General features: G+C 31.3%; 1 protein-coding gene across 7 annotated transcripts in view; it reads left to right on the plus strand.

The window, feature by feature from the left end:
- CEP170 (centrosomal protein 170) overlaps window positions 1–14,349 on the plus strand; it is an 84,331-nt gene that overhangs the window by 29,522 nt on the left and 40,460 nt on the right. The window lies entirely within an intron of this gene.

A 14,349-nucleotide genomic window follows, 5' to 3' on the forward strand; every position in this document is an offset into this window, starting at 1 on the left:
AAAGATTTACTAGGAAGTAAAGCAGAGGTGTTTTTCCTTTGAGGTCTTCTGTATCTTTTCACTTAGTATCTGTACTGAAGTATTATGAACAGTATATTTTACACCCAGTTCAAAGAGTCCTGCTGCACAATTCTTATTTGATTTGGTAATATGAAAGAAGTATGATACTATTTTTATGAAGTGCAGAAAAACAGTCAGTGAAGAAAATCAAAACCAAATGGAAGCCAAAATTTCTTCCTCCAGCTGAGCTCTGCTTTGCTTCCCTCCTATTTTAAATTGCTAATGCTGTGGGTTCTGTTACTTTGCTGGAGGTGGATAAGTGAGGAATAAGACAAGGACTTTTGTTATCCTGTTGTCTGGTGTGCTGCTTTATTGAGGATTTAAGAGAATTATTGGTATACATTTTATCAATAATTCTACTATAACCTCTCTTTCTTTGTTGGCCAGTCAGTCCTTTTTCTCAGCAGTTACGATGCCTGCTCAATTGAGTCTCATTTAAGAGTGTCTGTTGGGTCAAAAAATCAACTGAAATTCAAGAGTTACAGTTGCTAGGATTGGGGTGAAAATGCACTACAAATAGCAAGGATAACTTTCTAAAACATTTGCACGAATAATGCAGTCTTGTCAGTAACAATTTACATTAGAATGGTGCTAAGATCCATGTCTGGTTTACCTGCAGAATTTCCTACAGAATAAAATACTTCCGGGTTTGGGTATTTTTTCCCTTTTACTGCAAGAAAGGGTGAGAATGATGGAAATATCCCAAGATTACTTTCAATGCGACTCGTTCACTTGGGAAACCTTAGCCTTGGCCTTACTCCTGTAGGCAGAGTCTACTCTTTTCTCTGGAAAGGAACATAGGAGCAAACCACAAATGCAAGAGTGGCATTAACTTGCCAAAAATCAAGGTGTGATTAATAATGCTTCTTTGAGTTAAGAATCCAAGAGAGGAAAGCAGGAAATCAAAGTTAAAATTCTCAGAAAAATGGAAAAAAAATATCTATCTATATAATTTATAAAAAAAAAAGGGGGGGGGAGACCTTAATGTTGAGCTATATTGTTTCCTTCAAAAGTACCATTTTTGCTTAATGTAGCCTTTTACCAAAGATTCTAGGAAATAGACTCAAGGAAAATAGATACTTATGTGAAATGATTTTAAAAATCCAAAAAGGATGCTGTCCTGCTTATTCAACATCTTGATTTCATTTAGATTGCTAAGGATCCATTTCTTCCTCTGCTACTCTTTCAGTCTCTAAGAAAAAAGTATTGTCTCTACAGCAGAAAAGGAGTAGAATAACAAACTACATATTCTTTTTTTTTCCCCGACCATTTTAAAGCCTGGCTTTTGAAAAGAGAATGTGAGAAAGATACAAAAATAATCAGAAGAAAAGAGGAAGACATTTTCTAAGTAACAGAGAAAAGCTTTTTAGTGAGACACTCTTCCCTAAGAGAGAGCTGTAATCATTTATCTGCAGTGATGACTGTCTCGGAGTGAATGTCTGTCGCTTACCTAAAATGAAAGATTCCAAAAACAGTGAGGCTTGTGTCTTACACAACTTTCAACACCTAGATAACTTGCTGAGCCAATGAAATTAAAATCAGACAAGATATCAAGATCTGACAGGCAAGGTCGCTGGAATAAAATCAATTTATGTAAATGCCCGCAGAGACTGAACTGAGTAGGAAAAGAGAAATTTGTTAAATTGTTTGTAAAGTTGCAATATTTAAAAAAAAAAAAAAAGATTTGATTTTAGGGTGAAAAGATAAAATACATCATAAAAATAGTAAGCAGATAGTTTTCAGTTGTAAATAAAAAAAAGATGCAAGACCTGTACACACCTGGAGTCCTCCAAAGTTTGTTTCGGTTTCACTTGTATGTCAATCATTTGGATTGATTGTATTTTAAAATCTTCTATGCTTAGATCAGCCATGATAGGAACTGATTTAATTACTTAGTATTTCAGGAATAGTAATAATTATTTCTTCTGTGCTGTTGTTTGAATTTTATTCATAAATCTTAAAGATATTGTCAGAGGAAGTAAATATCACTGCCTTGTGGCCAGCTTTGAACAGGTTACTTATGTTTAGAATTGGTGTGTCATGTCTCTCGGAACAAAACAAACATCTTGGAGAATAACTAAAAAAAAAAAAATTAAAAAAATTAAATAATAAGTAAAAAAAAATTAAAACCATCAAATTTTGAAGAGGTTAGGAGAACTCTCCGGCTATGTTATTAGGCAGAGACAGAGAAGCAATCATCATAAGATTTCATAGTTGTTTCTATTTTAAAATATAATACATATACAAGTACATGTCCAGGACAAGTATCAAACCATGAAACTATCATAGAAGGAAAATGGGTATGGCTTAGGGGTTTTTTTGTTTGTTTTTGCTTAAGTGAATTTCATGTCATGATATTTCTGAATGGAAAGATTTGTCAGAGTTCCCATTGTAGAGATAGTGATTATCATTTGCAAACAGTTGCAATCTTCAGCTGTTACCCATTGTAACTGCCTTCTCTCCTTAGTCAATTAACTGGTGAAAATGCTATCTCCGCAATATTCCTGTGCTTACTTAGGATCCAGATGTGCTTTTCACAAGTAACACAAACCCATGCACACAAACTCCATCTTGTATTACTGAAATTTTCTCTGGAACATATTCTAGGACTTCTGACTCATTTTACTTTTTAGTAACTTGACTTTATTACTATTTCTTTCAAATCCTGGGTTTTTTTGATATATAGAGACTGAGTGAATACTGCCAGTAATACTGGTGTGGAAATGTGTTGTACATTTCCCTCGTCTGTCACTAGTTTACTTGCATTTTTATTCTATCGTGGATTTCCATATGGTCCTCTGTCACCTTTACTTTACAAAATATAAATTCTAAGCAAGACCAGTGCTGTTCCTCACAAAATCATGTGTACTTTTCACTTCTTCTCTACAGTATAAATGTATGGTTGTGTCTTAATGTTCTTTATAAATAGAGAACACTTGGAAAACAGCAATAAACTTTGCTTCCTAAAAGTCCTTTCATTAGCCAATGATATTTCTGCATCCAGGTGTTCAAATGTCACGTAAGTTCCTACAGAAGTATGAATTGGTTAGTAGGCAAAACTGGTTTAGAAAATAAATACATTAATAATGTGAAAGAAAGTTATGATTGAATAATAAATGCTGGCTCTCTTTTTATACTTGTAGAACTCTCCTTAAAATTGCCATTGAGAGCAATTTCATCAATGTGTAAAGAAGAAAAGCTGCTCTCACATACTACAAAGACCACCTTGAACATACCAGGCATACAATATTCTCTACTCAAATAGCTTCAGAAAGCCACAACTCTTTCTAGCAGAATAATACTCTTATTGTTGCAGCTAACAGCTAAGTACAAAATAAAACAAATTCAGGATCTTGATTTGATTTAGAACATGTTTTCAGTGTTACTTTTAACACATAAAATACGTGAGTAAATGGGGCACAGTCGTAGGATTTGTTTTTCCTTTACATCCGGCCATTCTGCCCTTTAGATAGGTTCAATGCTTTCTTCTGTTAACACTTAGCAATTGCTCTCTATTTTGCACTGAGTTATAAATTTTCTAGCTGTTTTACATTTTTTAAATAATTAAATTTGTTCTATGAGAAGGAAGTTGTTCTCAGCAGTCATATCAGGTTAAAAAATCTTTCTAGGCCACAGAAAAGGTAAGACTGTCAGTGGATGAAAGATTTTAGTATTATGTTTCTGCAGTTCATCTTCCTTTTTGTTGATATAAATACACTGCACATTTTCAGACTAATGAGTTTCCTTTTTTCAATAAAGCAAAATACACCCGTAATAAATTTTTATAAATGAATGTGCAAATAGTTCTGGATGTGTTTGGAATATTAAATACTTTGAGGCTATTGCAATAAATAAAAAGCAATTCAATGAGTTTTTTGCAAGCTCTTTGGGGGTTTTCTTGGGGGGGTCCTTTTTTGTTTCTTTTGTTTAGTTTTTTTTGTTTTTCTTCTTCAGCCAATTTCATTTCAGGGTATTTCTGAATGGAAATACTTTGTAGAACTTACTATAGCAGAGTTAAACACTTCTGTGTATGTGTGGGAAGGGAAGGAACAGAACAGAGGCTATATGTGTGTTTCGATTTTCATCAGCCTAGCTAACCAGTGAATCTAGAATGTTGCAGCAGCTCATATGCATATGGAAACACTGGGCTTAGATAAAGTTTTCTTTGGTCCCAAAATTGTTTTCTTCAATTATGTTATCTTCATTTAAATTTCCTGATAAATAGATGATTTTTTTTTCATTAGCAAAGTAATTTTAGATCTCAAATTCAACATACTGATTCCCAAGCAGAAGTAAAACTTGAAAAAAAAGTACCATAATCAAACCTCAAGCCATCCTTCTGCCATCTTCAGAAAGAATTATTGTGACCATTTAATGATTTTGTTTTCAATGCAAAGCTCATATTCTAGATCACGTTCCAATTTATTTTAAATTGGAAAAGGATGCTGTTTTAAAGTGTTTATGTAGATAGACAGGCCATAATAGTAATGGCCTTGTTTTTAATGTATATACTATCATCTTTAATTTTACTTGATTGTATACTGTGCAAAGAGTATACATAAAATACTATTCTATTGACACAATCTCGAGAGAGATTCTTTTTTCCTCTTTAAAAATTTGGAATAACTAATAATTTTGGAGGGAAAGCTGTGTTCGTGTTCATATAGATACCAGGTTTTCCATTTTCATTTTCTACATCTTTCTGCTCACAATGATACTTCTATTTCAGTTTGGTTTGACTTTTTTTTTTTTTTTTTTTTTTTTTTTTTTTTTTTTTTTTTTTTTTTTTTTTTTTTTTTTTTTTTTTTTTTTTTTTTTTTTTTTTTTTTTTTTTTTTTTTTTTTTTTTTTTTTTTTTTTTTTTTTTTTTTTTTTTTTTTTTTTTTTTTTTTTTTTTTTTTTTTTTTTTTTTTTTTTTTTTTTTTTTTTTTTTTTTTTTTTTTTTTTTTTTTTTTTTTTTTTTTTTTTTTTTTTTTTTTTTTTTTTTTTTTTTTTTTTTTTTTTTTTTTTTTTTTTTTTTTTTTTTTTTTTTTTTTTTTTTTTTTTTTTTTTTTTTTTTTTTTTTTTTTTTTTTTTTTTTTTTTTTTTTTTTTTTTTTTTTTTTTTTTTTTTTTTTTTTTTTTTTTTTTTTTTTTTTTTTTTTTTTTTTTTTTTTTTTTTTTTTTTTTTTTTTTTTTTTTTTTTTTTTTTTTTTTTTTTTTTTTTTTTTTTTTTTTTTTTTTTTTTTTTTTTTTTTTTTTTTTTTTTTTTTTTTTTTTTTTTTTTTTTTTTTTTTTTTTTTTTTTTTTTTTTTTTTTTTTTTTTTTTTTTTTTTTTTTTTTTTTTTTTTTTTTTTTTTTTTTTTTTTTTTTTTTTTTTTTTTTTTTTTTTTTTTTTTTTTTTTTTTTTTTTTTTTTTTTTTTTTTTTTTTTTTTTTTTTTTTTTTTTTTTTTTTTTTTTTTTTTTTTTTTTTTTTTTTTTTTTTTTTTTTTTTTTTTTTTTTTTTTTTTTTTTTTTTTTTTTTTTTTTTTTTTTTTTTTTTTTTTTTTTTTTTTTTTTTTTTTTTTTTTTTTTTTTTTTTTTTTTTTTTTTTTTTTTTTTTTTTTTTTTTTTTTTTTTTTTTTTTTTTTTTTTTTTTTTTTTTTTTTTTTTTTTTTTTTTTTTTTTTTTTTTTTTTTTTTTTTTTTTTTTTTTTTTTTTTTTTTTTTTTTTTTTTTTTTTTTTTTTTTTTTTTTTTTTTTTTTTTTTTTTTTTTTTTTTTTTTTTTTTTTTTTTTTTTTTTTTTTTTTTTTTTTTTTTTTTTTTTTTTTTTTTTTTTTTTTTTTTTTTTTTTTTTTTTTTTTTTTTTTTTTTTTTTTTTTTTTTTTTTTTTTTTTTTTTTTTTTTTTTTTTTTTTTTTTTTTTTTTTTTTTTTTTTTTTTTTTTTTTTTTTTTTTTTTTTTTTTTTTTTTTTTTTTTTTTTTTTTTTTTTTTTTTTTTTTTTTTTTTTTTTTTTTTTTTTTTTTTTTTTTTTTTTTTTTTTTTTTTTTTTTTTTTTTTTTTTTTTTTTTTTTTTTTTTTTTTTTTTTTTTTTTTTTTTTTTTTTTTTTTTTTTTTTTTTTTTTTTTTTTTTTTTTTTTTTTTTTTTTTTTTTTTTTTTTTTTTTTTTTTTTTTTTTTTTTTTTTTTTTTTTTTTTTTTTTTTTTTTTTTTTTTTTTTTTGAGTATGTGTATGAATGGGAATCTATTCTGAAAGGTGACTATAATAAAATGGAATCTCCTTACTCTTTTTGCTCCCAGGGTATGTCTGTTCATGCCATTTTATGTTACTGGCTAACGTGTTCTTCAAGAACTGCATACTTTTGAATGATTTGTTGTTGTTGTTGTTGAAGTGTTCATAAAGCTTGTTTACCAGCTCTTGTCTTCTCTGTTGCAAACCTTAAAGTTTAATCAATAATCTTGCAGATAGCATGAAACATTGTATTCAGCATAAAATAACTGCTAAATGAAGAATTGTGGTCTGACAAGTTTAAGATTATTGTTATGCTAAATGTTTTGAAAGTAAGAGTGACAAAATCATCAGTAGGTATTTTATTACATTGTTACATTTGTATATATTAGTCTAGTTCTGTGAGAAGTATAGACTAATTCGGATGTTTTCCATCATTTGTAAGTAGTGTGCAATGCACAGCAGGGATTGATTTTAAAACATGAAGCCATATACCAAATCAAAACATTTTTTTAAGATCTGCAAGGTTTATTAGAAAATGTGAATTCTGAACTCTTTTACTAAAACTGTGTTCATCCAAAAACTTATATTTACAATGCAAGTGGAGCGGGGAGGGGGAAATGTTTTTCATTGCAATACTTAACATGCATGTTGTTATAACTCCTCTTGTTATGGAGTTAACGTACATGTTATGGAACTCCTGTTGGCAAATTTTTGCAGTATTATAAATGACAAACTACCTGAAAAGAATCAGTGGGCACGGAGTAAGTTAGGAGGAAAAAAAAAAAAAAATCTCAACATGTTTCAATGACTGTTTAAGGAACCAAGACAGATACATCTATTTTCTGAAAATGACTTTTCTGATCTTCTGTCTTTTCACACACTCTGGGTTTAATTGCTTTTACCATTGCTTCAGCGATTTCTTCTAGAAAGAATGCCTTTTAGCCCCACAGAGTGTCTTGGTCGCAGAATGACCGTATTTTATGAATACAGTGTTGAAAAAGCAGTAGAACGGTTGAAGCCTATCAAATCATCTGAGCGTATAAATTTTGTCAAGAGTTCAGAGGATGTTTGCAATCTTTTTTCTTCTGAGGGGAGGGGAGGAGTCTTACAGTCTGTAAACTTATTGTTTCCTTTTGAATTTGGAATTCTAAAGAAAATGCATTCTTCACTATAGCAAACAGGTACAAAATATGTATGCATGTAAATATGTAACTGGAGTCTGGTAAGAGGAAGTTATTAGATTTGCCACGTTGATCCTTTTCATTCATCTGTGTAGCTTTTTTTATACTAGAGTGTCTTGCATCTGATTCTATATCTTTGATATATAGTTAAAATGACATAAACAGCTTCTGTGAAAACCCATGGCTATTCATGAGATATGCCCTGCACAGAACACAGTCTGTTCGCCTGGGATGGCTAGGATAACTGCCAAGAAGCAGCGAAAACTATTAAAATCAGACTTCTCAGAAGCAACGTGGTTAAACACAGTTCATGCAGTAGCTAAACACAAAGTGAGTTTAGGCATTGTACTCTGGCTCATCACACTTTCTCAAAGGTGGGAAGAAAATGTTTGCCTTTTGTCTTTTCTATCTGATCAGTAACTCTGACTTTTAACAACCAGTTTACTGTATATTATGAATGTCTGGACTACCTTCTTTGGAAGAATTATGAGGAGCTCAGTCTGAATACTAAGCGCAGCATTGCCAAGATGATCTGCAATATGGATCTGAAGCCTCTTCCATTTTCCTGCTCCCTGGAATCCTCTCTTCCCGTCAATCAAGCATCCTCTGAGTGTGGCTTATCTTGCTTAGTACATCCAAACTGTGTCCAAATCCTGCTTGTGTTTCCAAATTCATGTCTCTTCCCTCTTCCCCCCCTCCCCCCCCCCGCCTTTTCTTTTTTTTTTCTTGCTGGTCTGACTGTATCCGTTCACAGCTCAGTTTCTGAAATCTACTTTTATTTGACTTCCCTGACAATCAAATACACTCATCTTCCTTTCCCCTAAAAAGTTATGAAATATAATTGCTATTATAATTTACATTCCCATCACTTTACAATGGCAAATACCTTATTTCAAATTCAATCATTTGCTCCTTGTTTTATTTTGTCATGGTCCTTTTGCCATGGTCCTTAATGCACTGTGCAGTACAGCCCCTTGTCCTTTACCTTTGCTCCACTTTGATTTAGTTTGCTTTTTTAATGGTTCATGTTTGAATTCCCTATACTTTTTGTCTTTGGGTTTTGTTCTGCTCCTTGTATATGGATTGCCTGCACTGAAGTTAATAGCATTTAAATCATCATCCTTTTCAGATACGTCTCCAGATCGTGGCTGTAACCGTTGTTAGGATCTGAAAGAATAGAAGGAGAATTACTCAAATACTTTTCATTTACAAATACCATCATTAATGGATAGGTTCCTAGTTCTAGCTCTCTGAATTGCAACTGTAATCCTTATTATTTATTTGTTGGTTTTCTGTTAATAGTATTATTAGTAATTACTGCATATCCTTTATGTTAAGACTACAGCGGTAAGACTATTGGGGAAACTTTAGAAACTCAAAATTTTACAACTAGATAGAATTCTTCAGATTTGTATTTTGAATAAAATTTATGCTCCTAGTTTGTGTTAGTGCTCTTCTAATGCTTTCTAATGCTTTGTGTAGTAATTATATATGCAGAACAATAGAATCCCTGTTCTAATATTCATGATTTGCTATAAAACTGACTGAAAATATCTATTAGGATTCTCAAATAAGACCTTTTTTCCATTGATATCGGTATCTTCAGTAATGATTTGGATGAAGAACTAGATCTGTGGACATTAAGTACTGAGTAATGATAATATTGTAGAACTGCAGTGTGATCTTCATAAACCATGAAGTAGTTTAAAATTAATGTCCTGAAGTTAAATTAAAGTAAGTATAGAGTCCCAACATCAGGAACTGTGAAAGGCATGTAAATGAGATCGAACTGGAAAAAGTTTTTTTGTACTCAAGAACTTTGAAGTTTATAAAAAGCACATAAGGAAAACATCAAGTGGAGTGTGGGTTTTTTGGGTTGTTTTTTTTTTAGCTAACCCATTTTCTTCCTTTTGATTCAGAAAAATGGTTCCTGTTACCATTAATTTTTCTGACCAGTTTTTATTTTAATTTCTGGAAGATCTCACATATATATCAATAAAGAAAAATGGCTTCTGTGGCTTTAAAGAATCATCACTTTTGATAATTAATCCTAAAGTCATTATACTGACCTCTAGTATAGTTCATCTGTTGGGGGGCAGGAGAGGGAGGAAAGGAGAGTGAACAAGACCAATTCCTGATCACTAAAGCTAGCTTGTGTTAAAGCTGTGTTTCAGCTATGGTGACAAGCAGGTGTGCTCTGAGTCATGAGCTGTTTTCGCAGGGAAATGCGTATGGCCTGCCAAAACAGATTACTCTGCTTTCTACAAAATTAGCCCTTGTGGAAGAGGACAAGGCACATGCTCAGACTTGGTCGTCTAACTCATGCTGTCTCCAAGAATATGCCATTACTTATTGAAATGATTGCGTCTTGCTTGTATTGTGTTACATAAATTTTGTTAATTCTTGTTTGTTATTGGATAAAGAATTTTAAAAATTATTGCTTTATGTAGATAAAGTTATATTCTCAGTTACAATATTAGAATAACTGTTGCTGAGATAAAGTGATGAAATTTATTAATATCTACATCAAGGTGCAATTGTTTTGCCATCAGTTATTTTGTACTTTGCTTCTGTACTTTTCAGGCTGAGTTTGCATTCAAGCAAGTAACAGCATGATGCTTTGGGACTTGCTATATTTTTAGCCTGCTGTTTTGTCTGTTTGTTTTACTGGTGGAACCACAGAATTTAAATGGAGTATCACGGGGGATCTTTGGAGAGCTTACCATTCGTTGATCTGAAATTGAAAAGTATGTTTCAGGAACTCCTTTTTCCCTGCTGATTTAGGAGACTTCATTAGAAGTCAGCCATAGTGTTGGCAGTTCCACAATTGAGAAATTATTGGATTTCCCTTTGGGTTTTCTCAAGACTGACTCTTTGAGCTAAAAGGCTGACCTGAGATGATATTATCTAAGTTATTATCTAGGATCACTGTTATTAAGGATCATAGGATCACTGTTATTAAAGATCACAGGATCACATAAGCTGGAAAGGACCTTAGGAGGTCTCTAGTCCAACCCCCTGCTCAAAGCAGGGTCAGCTTTGAGGTCAGACAGGTTGCCCAGGACTTTATCCATTTGGGTCTTCACACCCTACAAGGACAGAGACTAGGCAACCTTGCTTGGCTGTCCTCAGGGTGAAAAAGCTTTTCTTTACATCCTGTCTGAACCTCTCTTGTTTCAACTTAGGCGAGTTATCCCTTGTCCTCCTGCCATGCACCACTGTGAAGAGCCTGGCTGTCATCTTGATATGCTCCCCATAGGTACTGGGAGCTGCTGTTAGGCACCCCCAAAGCCTTCCCTTCTCCAAACTGATCAAGGTCAGCTTCCCCAGACCCTCCCCACAAGGAAGGCGCTCCAGCTTTGACCATCTTGGTGGCCTCTGCTGAGCTCCCTCCAGTTAGACAAGTCTCTCATGTATTGGGGGGACCAAGACTGGATGCGGTCTATCACCTGTTAATCCATTTGCTTAAGAGGTCAACTGGATTGCGGGTTAAACAAAATTATATTGAGTACATTTCATAAATGGGGCTTGACTTTCTACAGCAATGTTGTTGTTGTCGTTCCCTTGCCATTCAAAATGTCCTGATTTGCAATGGAAATTGTTTCATGCTTCATAACAATAAAGCTGTTATTTTTAAACATCACCACCACAGTTTATACAATGTTTCTGACAGTTCAACCATTACAGCCGTGTGGCAGAGACCCTGCAGGAACCCCATGTAATGGTGCAGATTGGTGCAGTGCCTAGATTTTTCCCCGTCAGTCAGATTTCAAAGATTCTGTGAAAATTATTATTGTGGGTTTTGTTTTGTAACGTTATGAAATGGAAGCATTCAGGATCGAGTAATCTAGTCTTTCTGCTAAAATATAATTTCATAAAAATAAACAATAATAGGACAGAGCAGGGCAGAAAACTTTAACTTTCCAGAATGATTGCTTATAGGAAGCTGTTAGCTTGGAGATATCTTTCTCTGGTAGTTTCATTTTGAAATGACATCTGTTTAAAACACAGCATTAATATCTGTTGGTTTTTTTTTAAAAAAAAAAAGATTTCTAGGAATTGTTTTCTTCATGGTACATACAGCTACCTAAGTTAAAAAATAAACATATTACTCCCCATCCCCCAGACTCTCTCCAAAAATGCAAGATCATATTTTGTGAAAGTCCTTATTGTTTACAGTGATATAAAAAAAGTGTAAAAGATTTAGGAAACTACTTTTTTCGTTGACAGCTGCATGCTGGATACATGTGATTTGAGATGATCAGGAAAGTTCTTGAAGTCATAAATGAATGCATAGACTCCCTTTACCTCCTTTATCAAAAATAAAACAAAAGCCATTCTTCTCATTTTTCAAACAACTTGCTGTGTCCAAACCTGTATCTTGGAATCTGGCTTCATCTTTTTCTTCCCCAAAACAGAGTTAATCAAAATACAGGTGGTAGTTGCTTCTGTTTAAAGCTGTAGCTGCTGCTTCTGACAAATACAAGCTTTACAGAAAAAAACTTCAGTCTTTTTGTGTAAATAGATAAGACATGCAGCGATGGGCGTCATCAGCATTTCCTCGGGATTTGTTTGGTTTGGTTTGGTTATCTCCTAGATTTCCCTTAAGTGACTTTGAAATCGTGAAGATATTTAAAGAACAGAAACATCTGAAGAATTGGAAGCCTTGAAGAATGTTATTCAGTCTTTGTAGGAAGATATAGGTCTCTATCCGTTCAGGCTTCAATCACAACAGCCCATTGTTTGCACACATACCTTATCATAGCAACCTGTAAGGTACAAATAGCATTTTTCTAAATGGTAGAGAGACGGTTTCCAGCAGAAACCTTCAGGTTATTCCATGGCTGTTTCTGTTGAGGGTATATTCTCATTATTTGGTGAACAGTGTAAGTGGTTAATCCTGAAATTCTGCTAGTATTCATTTTCTGCAGATGTGTGACAGGTATGTAAGTGATGTTCTAAATTTTGTCAAATATTAAAAGTCAGTTGTTTTATCTTTTGCATAGTTTTCATATTTAAAGTTTTAATTATGTATTAATGGCGTTGTTTTCAAAGGGTTTTTACATATCACAGTTCTGAAATTTAGTCTTTGGGCTAAATCACACTTGTGTGAATCTCTTCTGTCTTGCTGAGAAGAGGAGCTTTACAGTTGTGTAGCAATGGAACTTCAACAGGGCAGGTGCGTGCACATGCCAGTGCTCCTAGATGTAGAATGAATGTGTAGTGCAAAAATACACATTTATTGAAGAAGATGCTTTTCCTTTCTTTCTAATAGTAGTGTCCCCAAATATTTTGCTTATCTTTTCTGGCCTATGATATCCTCACTATATATACAGAGGGAGCATTAGGAGTAGTATTAGGATGTAAATCTATTACTTGGGTCTTACTGTTACCCATATTACCTTTCACAGAAAAAATAGGCAATATTCAAATTTGGTTTTGTAGTAATTTCAGTAATAGGAGAAGAATAACAAAATTTGCTTAAATAGGACTTCAGTACTAGAAAAGGTAAGACTGAAAGAAAGAAGCCTTAGGTGCTGTTGTTTGTGATACAAATAAAGAAATTTGACATGGTAAATGAATGTGCCACCAGATAATATGAAGCAATTTACAGGCAGCAATTTACTCCTGTAGTCCTGATTCGATATGGAAGTGTTGGATTCATACTTTCCTTTAGGTGCTTATGTGATAAAATCAGAATTTCCTTTCATTTAAAAGAGCGCCTAAAACTCAGTAATCAATGGAACTATATTAAACAAGGAAAAAAGTGGCTGCAGAATAGCGATAGAGAGAGGAGGCAGTGGATGATAACTGGTTTGTATCTTCAAAAATTGCTACAACTGCACAAATCAAAAGTATATCATTAAAGAGAAAACTTATATCACACTTTTTTAAAGAAAAGAAATATTTATGAAATACTCTTAAGCAACTGGTGCATAGGTGTACCTAGACATGATTTATGTATTAAATGAAAATTGGGGAGCATTGCCTGAATTTTAGAATTGCAGAAAGCAGGCTTTTTGCACGAAAGCAAAATACAAATCCAACGCATTTGAAAAAGCTTCCTCAGTTATAAATGTATGAATGCTATAGCAACATCTTTCTGGACATTTAGAAGAGCACAAGCAGGAGTTGAATGACAGGGTGCTTTATTTTTTTTTTTCCTTCATCTACTTCTCAGACACTAAAAAAACATTGTGGTTTGTGGCCATCTAGTGGTGAATCCATTTTAAAGACACTGACCGTGTTCAGAATTTTAATAAACCAGTCCTCTAGCTTTACTGTGCAAAACTGAATTACAAAACAGGTTTTTTTTGGGGAAAAAAAAAAAATCTGTGTATCTTTTTCTCTTTTGCACTAGTAATTTTTTTTTTTACAGGATGATAACATCTGTGAAGGTCATTTCCTTCTTTCCTTTTCTTTGCCTTTCTCTAAGACGAAACAATTTTTGATGTTAGTTTGTTTTTAGCAGCCAATTTTAATGTGTGTGGGTTTTCCGTTTTCATTCTGTAATTTTTTTAATGTCCAAATACTTATAGTAGTGAATTTATCATTTCTTAGGCAGAAATTTATACATTTTATAAATTATATGTTTCCAAGATACAAAATATTCTCTAAAATCGCTTTTAAGTATACATCCATTCTGAGAGCAATTCATATTCCTTAATTTGACAGGAATTGCTGGCTCTCCTGCTTAAGTCCTTATTACTGAATTGCCTTGATAATAACATTTTTCTAGTATTTTTCTCTATGAGTGGTGGTTTTAAATATCATGGGAAAATTATTCCATCACAAGTGGAAGGGATTAATACAAGTATCAGTAGAAACAGTGTAGTAGAACAACTATGGCAAGTCACATCTTGAATGAGATGAGGCTACATGGTTTGTGAGACCTGGTGGACTTCTAACATCTGCTAAGT

Source organism: Aptenodytes forsteri, unplaced genomic scaffold, assembly GCF_000699145.1.
Source record: "Aptenodytes forsteri isolate BGI_AS27 unplaced genomic scaffold, ASM69914v1 Scaffold10, whole genome shotgun sequence".
NCBI classification, from domain to species: Eukaryota; Metazoa; Chordata; class Aves; order Sphenisciformes; family Spheniscidae; genus Aptenodytes; species Aptenodytes forsteri.